The sequence below is a fragment of the Paroedura picta genome, chromosome 8, assembly GCF_049243985.1.
Source record: "Paroedura picta isolate Pp20150507F chromosome 8, Ppicta_v3.0, whole genome shotgun sequence".
Lineage (NCBI taxonomy): Eukaryota > Metazoa > Chordata > Lepidosauria > Squamata > Gekkonidae > Paroedura > Paroedura picta.
In genome coordinates, this window is record NC_135376.1 from 49,970,782 (window position 1) to 49,983,137 (window position 12,356).

A 12,356-nucleotide genomic window follows, 5' to 3' on the forward strand; every position below is an offset into this window, starting at 1 on the left:
ATTGAATTTCATTTAATTCAGTTTAGCCCACTTCTCGAGCCTATCAAGATCATCCTGTATTCTGTTGCTGTCGACCATTGCTTGTGTTATACCCAAACATACTATGATGTGATGTCAAAAGATAGCTTTCCATGGAACAGGGAGAGAGGAAAATGGAGTTTGGTAGAGAGAGGGAGGGAAGCAATACATGGTAGAAGAAGGAACATTAAACTGTTTGAACCAGTTCATAGTCTCCTTCAGCAATATTATAATGGCCCAGTAAGAAGGGTAGACTAAATCACAGTAAATAAGTAATATTTAAACCACTCCTGCGGATCGGTCTAAATAAAAGGATATGGGGTAAATGGGAGGAGAACGGGGCTCCGTCTGGGATAAAATCTCGGAGGGGCCAATCAGGAGCCGCAAAGCAGCTCCTGATTGACCCCTCCGAGTGTCACTCCAGGGCCAAGTAGGCAATTGCGCATGGCTTCCCATTGCCTACTTGGCCCGTCCTCTGGTCGGCCACCCTGGGAGTCACCGCGGGAAGAAGACCCTTCTCCACAGGTGAGTCGCCCAAGCGGTAGCCCTGCTCCTTTCCCACTGGCCACGCAGCGGCTGAGCCACCGACCATGGGGAAGGCTTTGTTCCGGGGAAAGCAGCAGGCCCGCTGTATCAGAGATGCGATGGGGTCCTGCTTTCCCTGGCATGAGGCTGCGGCGGAAAAGGCTTTGTTCCGGGGATGCGGCAGGCCTGCTCCTCTCCCAGGAACGAAGCCGTGGCCTCGGGTGGGGGGGGCTGAAAAGGCTCCATTCCGGGGAAAGGAGCAGGCTCGCCACGTCACCAATGCACTGGGCCTGCTCCTTTCCCCGGGACGAAGCCGCGGTTTCTGGGGGGGGGGCCTTCCCGGCTGCACAAGAGGCCCTCGGCGGGGGTGGGGTGCCTGGGTTTGAGGGCCCTCCTACCCCCACCCGCCTGCCCCCTAGTGCCTGCAGTATTGGGCCTACAGCGGGCCTTAAGTCCAGTAAAGTAAATAATAGATAACTATCCCAAGTTCCTGGGTGACTTCACTAATGCATAGAAGAACCAACCCTTCTTCTTAAATGAGTTACATTTCCAGCTCTTACCAAGGGCATCTTCAGAAAAGAATGGCTTCACTGAATTCCATATCTGAGAAATAAATGTCATGATATAAATCTACCGTATTTGCCAGCGTATAAGACGACTGGGCATATAAGACGACCCCCCAACATTTCCACTCAAAATATAGAGTTTGTTACATTACATTACAGTACCTGTCATTGTCAACATTGTACAGCCACAGTGAAACCGCAGCGCCTCCAGCCCGCCCCTGCAGCGCCTCCAGCCCGCCCCTGCATCTCCCTGTGACCGGCACTAGTGCGCAAGTGTGCATGTGTGAGCTCTGCATAGACAAGGGGCGGGCCAGAGCGCTGCTGCTTCCCGCTGAGCAGAACGGGCCGGTCACGCCAAAAAGGCTGGCACCCCTGTCTCGCTGCTGCTACTTGCCGTGGCCGCACTGGATACCATGTGGTACTGGATGGAATATAGAATGAGGTAGGCGGGCATCGGGAGCAGCTATGTCTATCCCAACTGAAGTGCACCCGGCGTATAGGACGACCCCATTTGGAGGGGGAAAGTAGTCTTATACACCAGCAAATACTGTATATGTCATTTCTTTCTGTCTGTCTGAAAGAATGTATATGTCATAATATGCTGGGTGTCTATACAAGTAGCACAGTTCGGGGGAAATGCTTGCTGTACTCACTGTACTAAAGCATGATGCAACTGGTAACTTTAGCTGAGTACAAGTTAACCATTCTCATTGTTCCCTTCAAGAGATTTATGCTAACAAATGGCCAGCTATTCATAAGTCACTTCAACGAGCAACAAAAGTTAACCCTGCTGGCTAGGTAACATTCTCTCAAGGGCACAACATCCATGTGCTGGAACAGTGTGAAAATGTCTGTTTGTAGTTTTTACAGGAAATCACAAGCAAATTTCAGCCCTACTGATGCTTATATAATAAATTCAATCTGATGTGCTATGCCTATATGTGCAAGGTTTTTGTTTTGTCATTTAGGAAACAATTACTTCTCTGAGCTCCTTCCTGCAATCTGAACTAGTAGTGTTTCAAGACTCAGTTTTATCTCCTTGTGTCTTATTTGTAAGAAAATTACGTATGAGAATAGATTTGTAAGGATAAGGGTTTTAAGTACTTGGCATGTTAAAATGGAGTAAATTTGTTATGTATAGATACTGTGTAAAACTATATAAATTTTATAAATTTTTAAACAATTAGTTACCCAGGATTTTTGTTTTAGAAGGTTAAATAGGAATAAATATGTCAGCTAATGATATAAACTCTTGGGAGTGAGAATTCAAGGATGGTTTAAGAGTCAGCATGGGTCAACTGCTGCTTGAAGAATGTGATTTGCCAAAGGAGTTAATACTGCATTTCATAGTACAAATCCAATTTAACAAATGAACAAGTCTTTCTCCTGAGCATGGTAGCCCAGACCAGTTTAATTTGTCAGATTTTGGATGCTAAGCAGGGGCAGACATGATTAGTATTTGATAGGAGACCACCAGGGACGTCTGGGGTTACTACACAGAAGAAGGCAATAGCAATCCACTCTGAACATCTCATGCTTTGGAAACCCTATGGGGGGGGGGGGCTCAACAGAAGTCAGCTGTAATTTGATGGCCAGAAAAGTCTGAATGTATGTCTTCTGAATTACATAGAAGAGGTGAACATTGCTAAAAATACGGGACTAAACATCTGTTTTGGAAAAGATAAAAACTTACCAGAGGAATGAATGGGTATATATGAGTTAGTTTTAGAAGGAAAAAAGTCAAGGCACAATTAATTAACAAGTAAGAGTATACTTTCCTATATATATTTGGAGAAATTCTACTAACTCTTCCACATGCATAATGAACAATGGGGGTCACCACAATATGAGGAACTGTAGTAAAGGTAGGAAGGTTGCGAACCACTGGTTTATAATGAGATGATAGAAGCAAGGTGGAATAGAGGAGTACAGTGGGATTCAGACATTCCTGGATATAAGCTCTATAGGCAGGACAGGGAGGAGCAGATTGTTGTTGGTGTTATGTTGTACATCAAAGACAGCATAGAATCAAATACATTTGAAAACAGGGGAATTGCAACAAAAGCAGTATGGAAGAAATACTGGGCCATAAGGGTTACTTAAAAGTTAGGTTGCACTTTCATCCCCTAATCAAACCCTTGAGGCTGATCTTGAGATGATATAAGGATATAAGATAACACACACAAAGTTATTCTACTGAGAGACTTCAATTACCCTCACATTATCCACAAGGATCAGTACTGGAGCCATTTATTAATAAATGAACTGGAACTAGGGATGAGTAGTAGCCAAGTTTGCAGATGATACAAAAGTGTTCAGGTTGGTGAAACCAAGGTTGATTGTGAAGAGTTCCAAGAGTGAGCGATTATGTGGCAAATGAAGTTCAATGTTGGTAAGCATACGTTAATACGCATTGGGACTAAAAAAATTCCAGGTTCAAGTATTAGGCCAATAGAGTCTGAACTTGCTGATAGAAGGAAAAGGTGCTTGGAAGCTGCTTTGGGGCTATTTCTGTAGTGAAATGTGGGATATTAATCTCCAGATCTGTTATTTGGAGCAGTGGTCCCTAACCACCGGGCCGCAGACCGGCGCCAGGCCGTGAAGGCCTCAGCACCGGGCCGCAGCTGTCCCCCCCCCCCCCCGCAGCGAGAACCTCGCCAGGCTGCAAGCAAATCGGCCGCCAAAACTCCCTGAAAACTCCAAAGATTTCCCAATCTGGAGTTGGCAACCCTATCTCTTTCCCACCCAACAGTCAACTAAGCATTCTCTGCCCCTCTGTCTTTAGCTTTCCATCTTCTTTTCCCCTGCAGCCTCTGCCGAAGAAAACTATGATCTTTCTCCCCAGTGGAGGCAAAAGCAGATTAGAGATCTGTGACATTATGTTATGTTGAGGCCTCTCTCTTCCACAAACTCTGCCCTCATCAGACCTCACCACAGAATATCCAGAAATTTTCCCACTTGGAACTCACAGGTCTATCTCCAGGCCTGGCTTAGTAAGTCCACCCCCAAAGGCCAAAATAGATCTCAAAAGAAACCTGCCCCTGCCTCTTATTCATAAAAGAAACTGAAGCTTTGAATGCTGTGGTTACCTAGCAACAGCCAGTGTGAGGATCTGTTTTTTTTAAGCAACTGGCACTCCTTTTTATCATTTTCTTTTTTTAAAACCCTGTGTGTGTATGTTCTTTTATTTTTTTAAAACTTCATGTTTTTTTTCTGCAAACCTTGGGCCCTTCTGACGTGTGTAGATATTGTTATTAGAATGTAAGATAATGCCTGTGAAACAATTATCAATTCCTTAGCTGTCTCTTATTTTCCTGCTTTGCATCTCTGTATAAAAAAATTGAAAGTAGATCATTGTTCCTCTGACCTTCTTCACTCCCATCCTTAGTATATCCTTTGCAAAGGTAAGGTAAATAGGGATAGAATGTTGCCTAAACATCACTTTTTACTTTCTATATTATGTTCTTGCTGATAGGGGGTATTTAATAGATGATAGATTATCTCTTTAAACAGTCATTTTGATGTTTTTCTTAGGGAATTGTTTCAGTCTTAACATCAAAGAATTAATGTCAGACACTCAGGCCATTTATTTGTACAAAAAAAAAAACAAGCGGACAAATATAGTTCAAACGGTATAGTTCAAACGGTAGGTGTGGGTGCTGCTGAATCAATCATATTTTACCCCTGGCTATTTTTGTCTCATTTCAGATGAGATGAATAAAAAGGATTGATGCTTTCTTTTGCCCCATTCATTTAAAAAATGCTTTTAAAGTGTTTTTGTGAAATCACTTAATTGATATCTCTGAAATTGGAGCAGTTAACAGTCAAAATAGACACAAAATAGAATAGCTACAGTAGTCCTTTCTTTCCCAAAAGCACTTTTCAAGGCAAGGGACGAAATGTAGAGCATGATGGGCAGGTTGAAAGAAGCACACAAATCTCTCTTGCTCCCTCTTGAATGAGCTGTAAATTCCACCATGCTCCACAGGCTGCAGGGATGATGGCACATTTTTATCTTGCTGCAGAGAGGTGGAGGCATCTGGACACTTTCCATGTACCTCCAAGATATGTTGCTTTATGTACACTAAATCTGTGACTCCATAGTCTGTTTCTATCAATCACTTCCAAGTCCCTTCCTGAGCTTTGAGGCCAGGATTTCAGTTTTGGCTGTCTTCCTTCACTTCTTGGCAGTCCCTCAACCATGATAAGTAAATATATAAAAAACTTCAAACACTGAACTATGTATCGGGAAGACCCTAATTAAAACCTTATCTTATGAATTCAATAGGTAGCCTTAGACAAGCTTTTGTCAGACTTGGTATCCTCCCCCATGAAACAGGAATAATACCAATTTAACATGATTATGCTGACATAATGCATGATAATAACTTTTGAATATTAAAACTGCTATATAAATGCTAATTATTATTTATTTGATGAGTGCATTGACTGATAGCATATATATATATATTTACATTGGCGTCTCAGGGTAGTTGTGGGGTGTGGTTTTTCTTCTTTGTATTTCCGCCTTGTTCAGCATAAGAAAGATAATTTATACAATTAGGGATACCCATTCAAATTATTTGACATTTAAGTATAGATTTCTGATTACCATCACCTTTATAAAGAAGGGATGATTGTAGATGCAGTTTCACAAGCAAAATAGTATACCGGCATGCATTAGCCTTGAACTGTTGATCCCTTCTTTCAGTTGCCATTCTGGAAATAGAATGTTATCAGCAACATTGCTGGACTCCTTTGAAATGTGTGAAGGTGTAGGATACACTCCACCCTTACAGTGTTAGCACTGAGATTAGTGGGCAAATACAGAACTTGCAATTAGTATTGGATTGCAATTTACATGGAGCTTAAATAGCCAGGCATGTTTCATTGTAGAAAGGGTTGCTATTGAAATCATAAAACCAACTCTGCCTTTGCTATTTCCTTAAAATTATTTTTAGTTTTATTTTCGTGGGACTGATGAAACTGTATAACACAATTTGTGTCCGCATGAAAAATGGCTGTTGAATATAGAAGGCTTATGCATTGTGTTATGAGAAAGGAAGAAGGATTTGGGGGCTTTAAAAAGCTTGTGTAATTTTGGATTCTTAAAAGTTATTGGAAAATTTTTTTAAATTTCTTTCTATTGCGAGTTGACTTTTGTTCTTCTTTTACTGTTCTTTCAATGCATTTTCCTACATGCTGTTTCATCTGCAGAAATGGGCATAGAGTTTCACAGAAGTTTAGTGAACTTGGCTTAATGTGTAAAGGCTGCTAAGATGCCCACCAAGGAATAGCATGTAATGAGACTGGTTGAAGGTAAATACTCTCTACTTTCTGCCTCTCCTCTCTCCAGTTAAGTTCTGTTCACCTGTGAACTCCTCACCCATCAAGCACTAAACATTTGTCAAGTCATTTCATATTTAGATTGTCCTTTCATGTACCTGTTTGCTTGCAATCAGCTCCTGCACATGAAATCTATAGTTTTGATTAAGAAGATATTTGGAGTCACTCTGCTTGAAGAAATACTGTCGCTCAATTGCCTGATTTCAGTTCTGTTTACTCACCTGTCAGTCCAGGTCAATTATAACCTGTATATTTCTTCCCATTGGGGACCAAAAGTGTTTTTCATCATCTTCATTTTATGCTCACAACAGCGCCACAGGACATGTCAGGCACAGTGAGTGTGCTAATGGTCCAAGGTCACCCAGTGAGCTTTGAATTTAGGACTCCAAGAACTTTGACTGATACTTTGATTGCTACTGCACACATGCTGTCAGGCTAGGTAATAATAATAAGTTATGCTTGGGCTGCTATTGCTAACAAAGAAGAAAGTAGGAGAGCTATCCAATGTTCTCTATATAAACTGGGATCAAGGTTGGCCTTTTAGTTGTAGCTGAAAGGAGCAGCCTCCTGACTTGACTTTTTGGAGGATCTGCTGATTTCCCCCCAAGTCCCAGCATTCATAGTTTTAGAACCTAGGATTTAATGGATATGTAATCGAGACTAAATGATCTCTTAAAAGAAGAGTAGGAATTAAGAGGTGTTTTGTTCATTTATCATAGCTTGTTGATGGATGCTTTCGAACATTAAACAGTGTTCAGGCTCTCACACTATGATAACGTTGAAACTTTTTATACTTCCACTAGTGTCAGGCTTTTGAAAAAGGGCCTTGAAAGGGACAACAGGAAGGAGGGCTACCTCAGAGCATTGTCTGCAGGCCGGGAAGCTGCTCAGCTGCCCATGCCCATTTTTGGAGGGCAGGAGGGCACTCAGTTCTCCCCCAGTGGATGTTTGGAAGCTCAGATGGTGCCTAGGTCTCTCCAGCCATGTCAGAGGCCAGTGGGCCCAGCTCCATACCCTTCCCCTGGCTGCTTGGAGGCAGGAGGAGGGTGGAAGAATGCCATCTGGGCAAAAAGGCTCTCTAGCGACAAAGGCTTACCGACAGCAGGCTCTTCTTCTGGCCTGCTCAGGAGAAGGAGGGTAATTAGGAGAGTGGGGAAGTCTCCAATTGGACCTCAGTGGGGGAGTGCCCTCTCCCTATTGGGAGTATACTTGCAGTGAAGGCCAATCAGATAGAGTGTGTGTCATCTGCATGCCACCTCAGCGTTATCATGAGGACTGATCCCACATTGCTTCATTTTTTAAAAAATGTAAATGTGATTAATATGGAATTATGTACCTGAACATAATGGGTCTTCAGTATAGTAAATGATATGATATAAGTCATTGTACCAGATCTTGTGGATAAAACAGCTCTTGTTCACATCTAGTAATATATGAAGCACTTTAGATTCTGTCTCCAAAATGTACCATTATCAATAAGATTGCTTAAGAGTAATTTTCCCCATCTTTCATAGTGACTTTGAATAAGAGTTTGATGCAGTCATGTGACATGGTAGAAACCCTTTTGCCTATGTATTCATATGTTGCTCCTCACCAACACTGCTGCCATAGAAAAGAAATGAAATGTTTTCTTCATACTTGTTGCATTGGTGTGTAAGACATTTTGGCCACATAACAACCATGGAATTGTCCCAGATTGTTTTGGGCCCAGCTAATGAGCGAGAATTCATAGTAGATCTGTTGTAGTACGCTGAATAGATTTTTGGCAAGGAGATCAAAGGGAACTTTGGTCACAGTCATATCATTACCTGGTGAAGGTTTAGAGTGAAAAAGACAGAAACTGGAGATTTTTTTTCCTAGAACATTTTCCCCAATGGAAAAATTAGATATTCTGGATAGTCCTGTAAAATACTGTTATGAAATACATTTTCTTTCCAAACTAGTGAGATGCTTTTTAAATCAAGGTTTTATGTGCTCAAAATGTATATATTTGATTAAGATTTTGTTCTGCAGCATTATAACTTTATAATGCTCTAGAGTCTAAACCAGCCTTTCTCAACTTTTTTACTATTGAGAAACCCCAGAAGTGGCGCTATGGTTGGGATGCATGGCTGTGTATGTGCTCACTTAGGGCCCCTCCCCCTCCCACCCCCTCCAGGTTAATCATTATCCATTTTGCGGGATGTATCCATTTTGCTGGTCATATCATCCAGTAAATGTTTAACAATTTAAACCATAGTTGAGAAAGCCTGGGTTAAACATACAAAAAGCTGAAATCCAAGAAGCATTTCTGCATCAAAGAGATAATAAGGTGTAAGTCCCCCTTATGCAATTCAGAAAGAGTCACAAGGCTGAGATATTTAGGAAAGCCTTTGGCTAGACATTGTTTTGTTTTGGGGAATTTATTTTGTATATGTAAACCATTTTGAGCCTGTTTAGTAAAATGAGTATATTAATACATTATAACAATGAATTGCAGTGCTCACATTTTGTTGTAACTATGAAGATTAATAAGTTTACTTAAGGAAAATCAAGTTTCCCTACATCTATAGTAGCCTTGCGATAGGTTTTTCTCTTGTATTAGAAGCTTCCTCAGCATATCAATTTGCTAAATGTCTCAGGGTGGAGAATTGTGGGTGTTCTCTTTTATAATTAAGTTGTTATATTGTTACATTGCTAAAATGATGGCTAGATGATCTGGTTTTCATTGAAAGAAAACGTGAACAGCTTACAGTTATACCTCACTGGACATAAGTTATTGTATTATATACTGATATACTATAAAGGTTATAATTTTCTAGAAAGATAACTTCTGAAGTTTGAGACATAATTGTGACAACTAGCAAACTAATAACAGATCTATAAATGATTTGCCTTTAAAAACTTCACAGGATCAGAAAGGGTAGGGGAGAAAAGAGATGGAATGTGTATGGTAATTTGTAGAATGATTTTTGCTGTACAGTGCTATCCAAAAGGGTAGATTCCAATCTCTGCTTTCCCTTTACTTCAAAATAGCTGATTAGAAAACTTTTTGTTGCTGGCTGTGTATGTGCAGCAGTGCTACTGTGTGTTCACTTTAGATCAGGACCAAATATTTTTATTAGAAATACATATACAGGATTAGTCTGTAAAAAGAACAATACAGATATCTAAGGATGATTTTAGATATGATAACCAAGTAGTATTCCCTTCCACGCATTAAAGTACTTACAGTTCAGATGGCTGTATAAGGTCTTGTTGAGAATATGAAAGAAGGAACTTAATACAGGAATGAACCACCGAGAAACCAATAAAAACATAGTATTATATGCATACTCTTTTTTAAAATTTAAAAAAAGGCTTCATTGGCTTTGTTGATGTAGCATGAATGAGGCCTTGCACGTACTTTGCTAGGAGAAGCAGAGTTTCTGTGCCTGAGCAGGATTCTTGAAAAGGGATTGGGTGGACAGTGCTGTTTTGGGTCCCCATTGGGGAGAGAGGCAAGGCATAAATGAAATAAATAGTGGAGAAGAATTTTCCTTGAACACTTGAGAGAAATCTTGTTTGGACGGGAAGGAGCAGAAGGTCTAGGGATGACCTTATCTGAGATTATAGGCATGGAGCCAGGGACAGAAATCCTTTGCACGTAAGACGGCATGATAACTGAAGTTGTTGCATATGGAATAGGAGTGGGATCACAGTGACAAAATCCATCCTCTAACCTAGCGATCCCCAACCTGTGGGCCGCAGACCACATGTGGTCCTTCGACTAATTGGAAGTGGGCCCCGAAGGACACCTCCCCCCCCCCGGCCCTTTACTTCATCCCCTCCAGCCCTTTACAACACACTTCATTGTTATGGCGTGTCTGTGTCTTATTTTGAAGGGATGTTTAAACATTACCATAGTGATCAGAGAGTGCTAGGGCAGTGGTTGAGAGTAGAGGAGTAAACTCCCCCCCCCACCGGGGGCCTCAGTAAAAGGCGTTCAGTGGTCCCCGGTGATAAAAAGGTTGGGGACCACTGCTCTAACCTATGTGAGTTCATTTCATTCTCTGAGTAATAAGGCTTATACAATTAAAATATGTGCATGTTTTCACCATGAGTTAGGGTGACAGTCCCATTTTTTTCAGGGTCCTTGTTCATGTATTCATGTATAAATTGTATTTAGGCTTTATAGCAAAAGTGCATAGGTTGGGGGCTAAGCTTGCTGCTGGGATCCTGTCACTAGGCTTCCCAGCCCCTCCCCCAAGTGGCAGCAGCCTTGGGAGCTGCCTTGGGAGCTCATTTCTGTTTTATCATGAGTTTTATCATGAGTTTCTGGCAATTCCTAGACAGCCGTGACATCATTTCTGGGTCTTCCCATAAGCAATGTCACACAGTTGTGAACAGCCACTTCCCATGCCCCCAATCCTTTTGAGAGAGAGAGACCGCTGTTTTTTGTACCCCACTTTTAACTACCCGAAGGAGTCTCAAGGTGGCTTAGAATTGCCTGCCATTCCTCTCCCCACAGACACCCTGTGAGGTTGGTGAGGCTACACATCTGGCTGTGTGCAGAAGGGGAACTAAATCTGATTCTCCAGATTAGAGGCTGCTACTCTTAACCACTACACAAAGCTACTCTGGTTTCCTGGCAAACCTGATTATTCTCTGCATATATTTGCTTTTCAGATTCTGTTCCCTGCCATACATGCTTGTCACAAGACATATATTATGACAGCACCTATCTGCTACAAAACTTTAAATAAATGTATAAACCAAGCCAAATAACTTTTGAAATTCAACATTGATTAGAAAACAGTTTGTAGTAAGAATGTACACAAACCAGTTCACGAGCCAAAACTGGCATGAACTTAGCCCAGTTTATAGTCCCGGAACCAATGTTCGTGGAAAACACTTTCCCCAAACATTTAGCAGACTGTTATCTAGTTCAGTGTACTTATTTATAATTTAATTTATACCCCGCCCCTCCTGACACAGTCTGCCCAAGGTGGCTTTCAACAGGATAAAACAATAAAATAAAACAATTTCCAAAAACAATTGTAAAAACACCTTCAATTAATCCCCAATAAAATAACAGTACAATTTATTTATTTATTTATTTATTTAGATTTATATACCGCCCTCCCCGAAGGCTCAGGGCGGTTTACATTAAAACTAATCAACGATACATGAAACAGTCTTCGTTAAAACATACAGTAATTAATAACAGTGGTTGTAACCATATAACAGAATAATGTAACAGTATAACAATATAATAATATAACGATGGAATGGTGCAATACCACAACAGGTCCAGAGCGCTCTGGTGGAGTTCTGGGAGGAAGGGGGAAGATGGGGGGAGGGGGGAGCGGGGGCCCTTCATTCGCTGTTGGTTGTGCCTGGTCTCAAAACTCCAACAGATGGTGGAAACAATATTCCTCCCCTATCCTAGTCGGTAAATCACCTATCCTAACTGCATCCATACTCTGGTACTACCAGGTGGATCTACACAGCACCTTCCACTAGTTCAGCTGTCTGAACTATTTAAACCAAGGTGGGTCCACCCATCAGCTGTTAGGTTTAAATGGCTGTAAGTAATGTAATCTGTTTTGTTCTCCTCACTTCCAAGGAGCTTGTTGCAGCTGGAAAAACAGGAGATTGGCCCATTTGGTTTTGGGAAATTCCAGCTCAGTTTGGGGGCCTCTCTGAACCAAACTGGAATTTTTAGATTCGTGACCATTCCCAGTTAGTAACACCATTGTGGAGGTCTGCAGCTGTTAGAAAAGTGTAGGTCAGTGGTTCCCAGTCATTTCCAGGCTGCCGCCCCCTTGGCTCTGAGATCACATCCCTAGTGCTCCCCCCCACACACACATATGAACACACACCTACTGCACATTGAAAACACTCTATATTGCCAACACTTCTATTTTCATTTTTGTGCAG

The 12,356-nt window shown here is 41.5% G+C and overlaps 1 protein-coding gene across 8 annotated transcripts in view; it reads left to right on the forward strand.

The window, feature by feature from the left end:
- ADD3 (adducin 3) overlaps window positions 1–12,356 on the forward strand; it is a 119,614-nt gene that overhangs the window by 28,004 nt on the left and 79,254 nt on the right. The window contains exon 1 of one of the 8 annotated variants that reach the window (XM_077349674.1): window positions 6,338–6,428. The exons of the other annotated variants lie outside the window; for them this stretch is intronic. The gene's annotated coding sequence lies outside the window, so the exon portion shown is untranslated. Of the gene's footprint in view, window positions 1–6,337; window positions 6,429–12,356 lie in introns of those variants that run through there. 8 annotated transcript variants of the gene reach the window in all.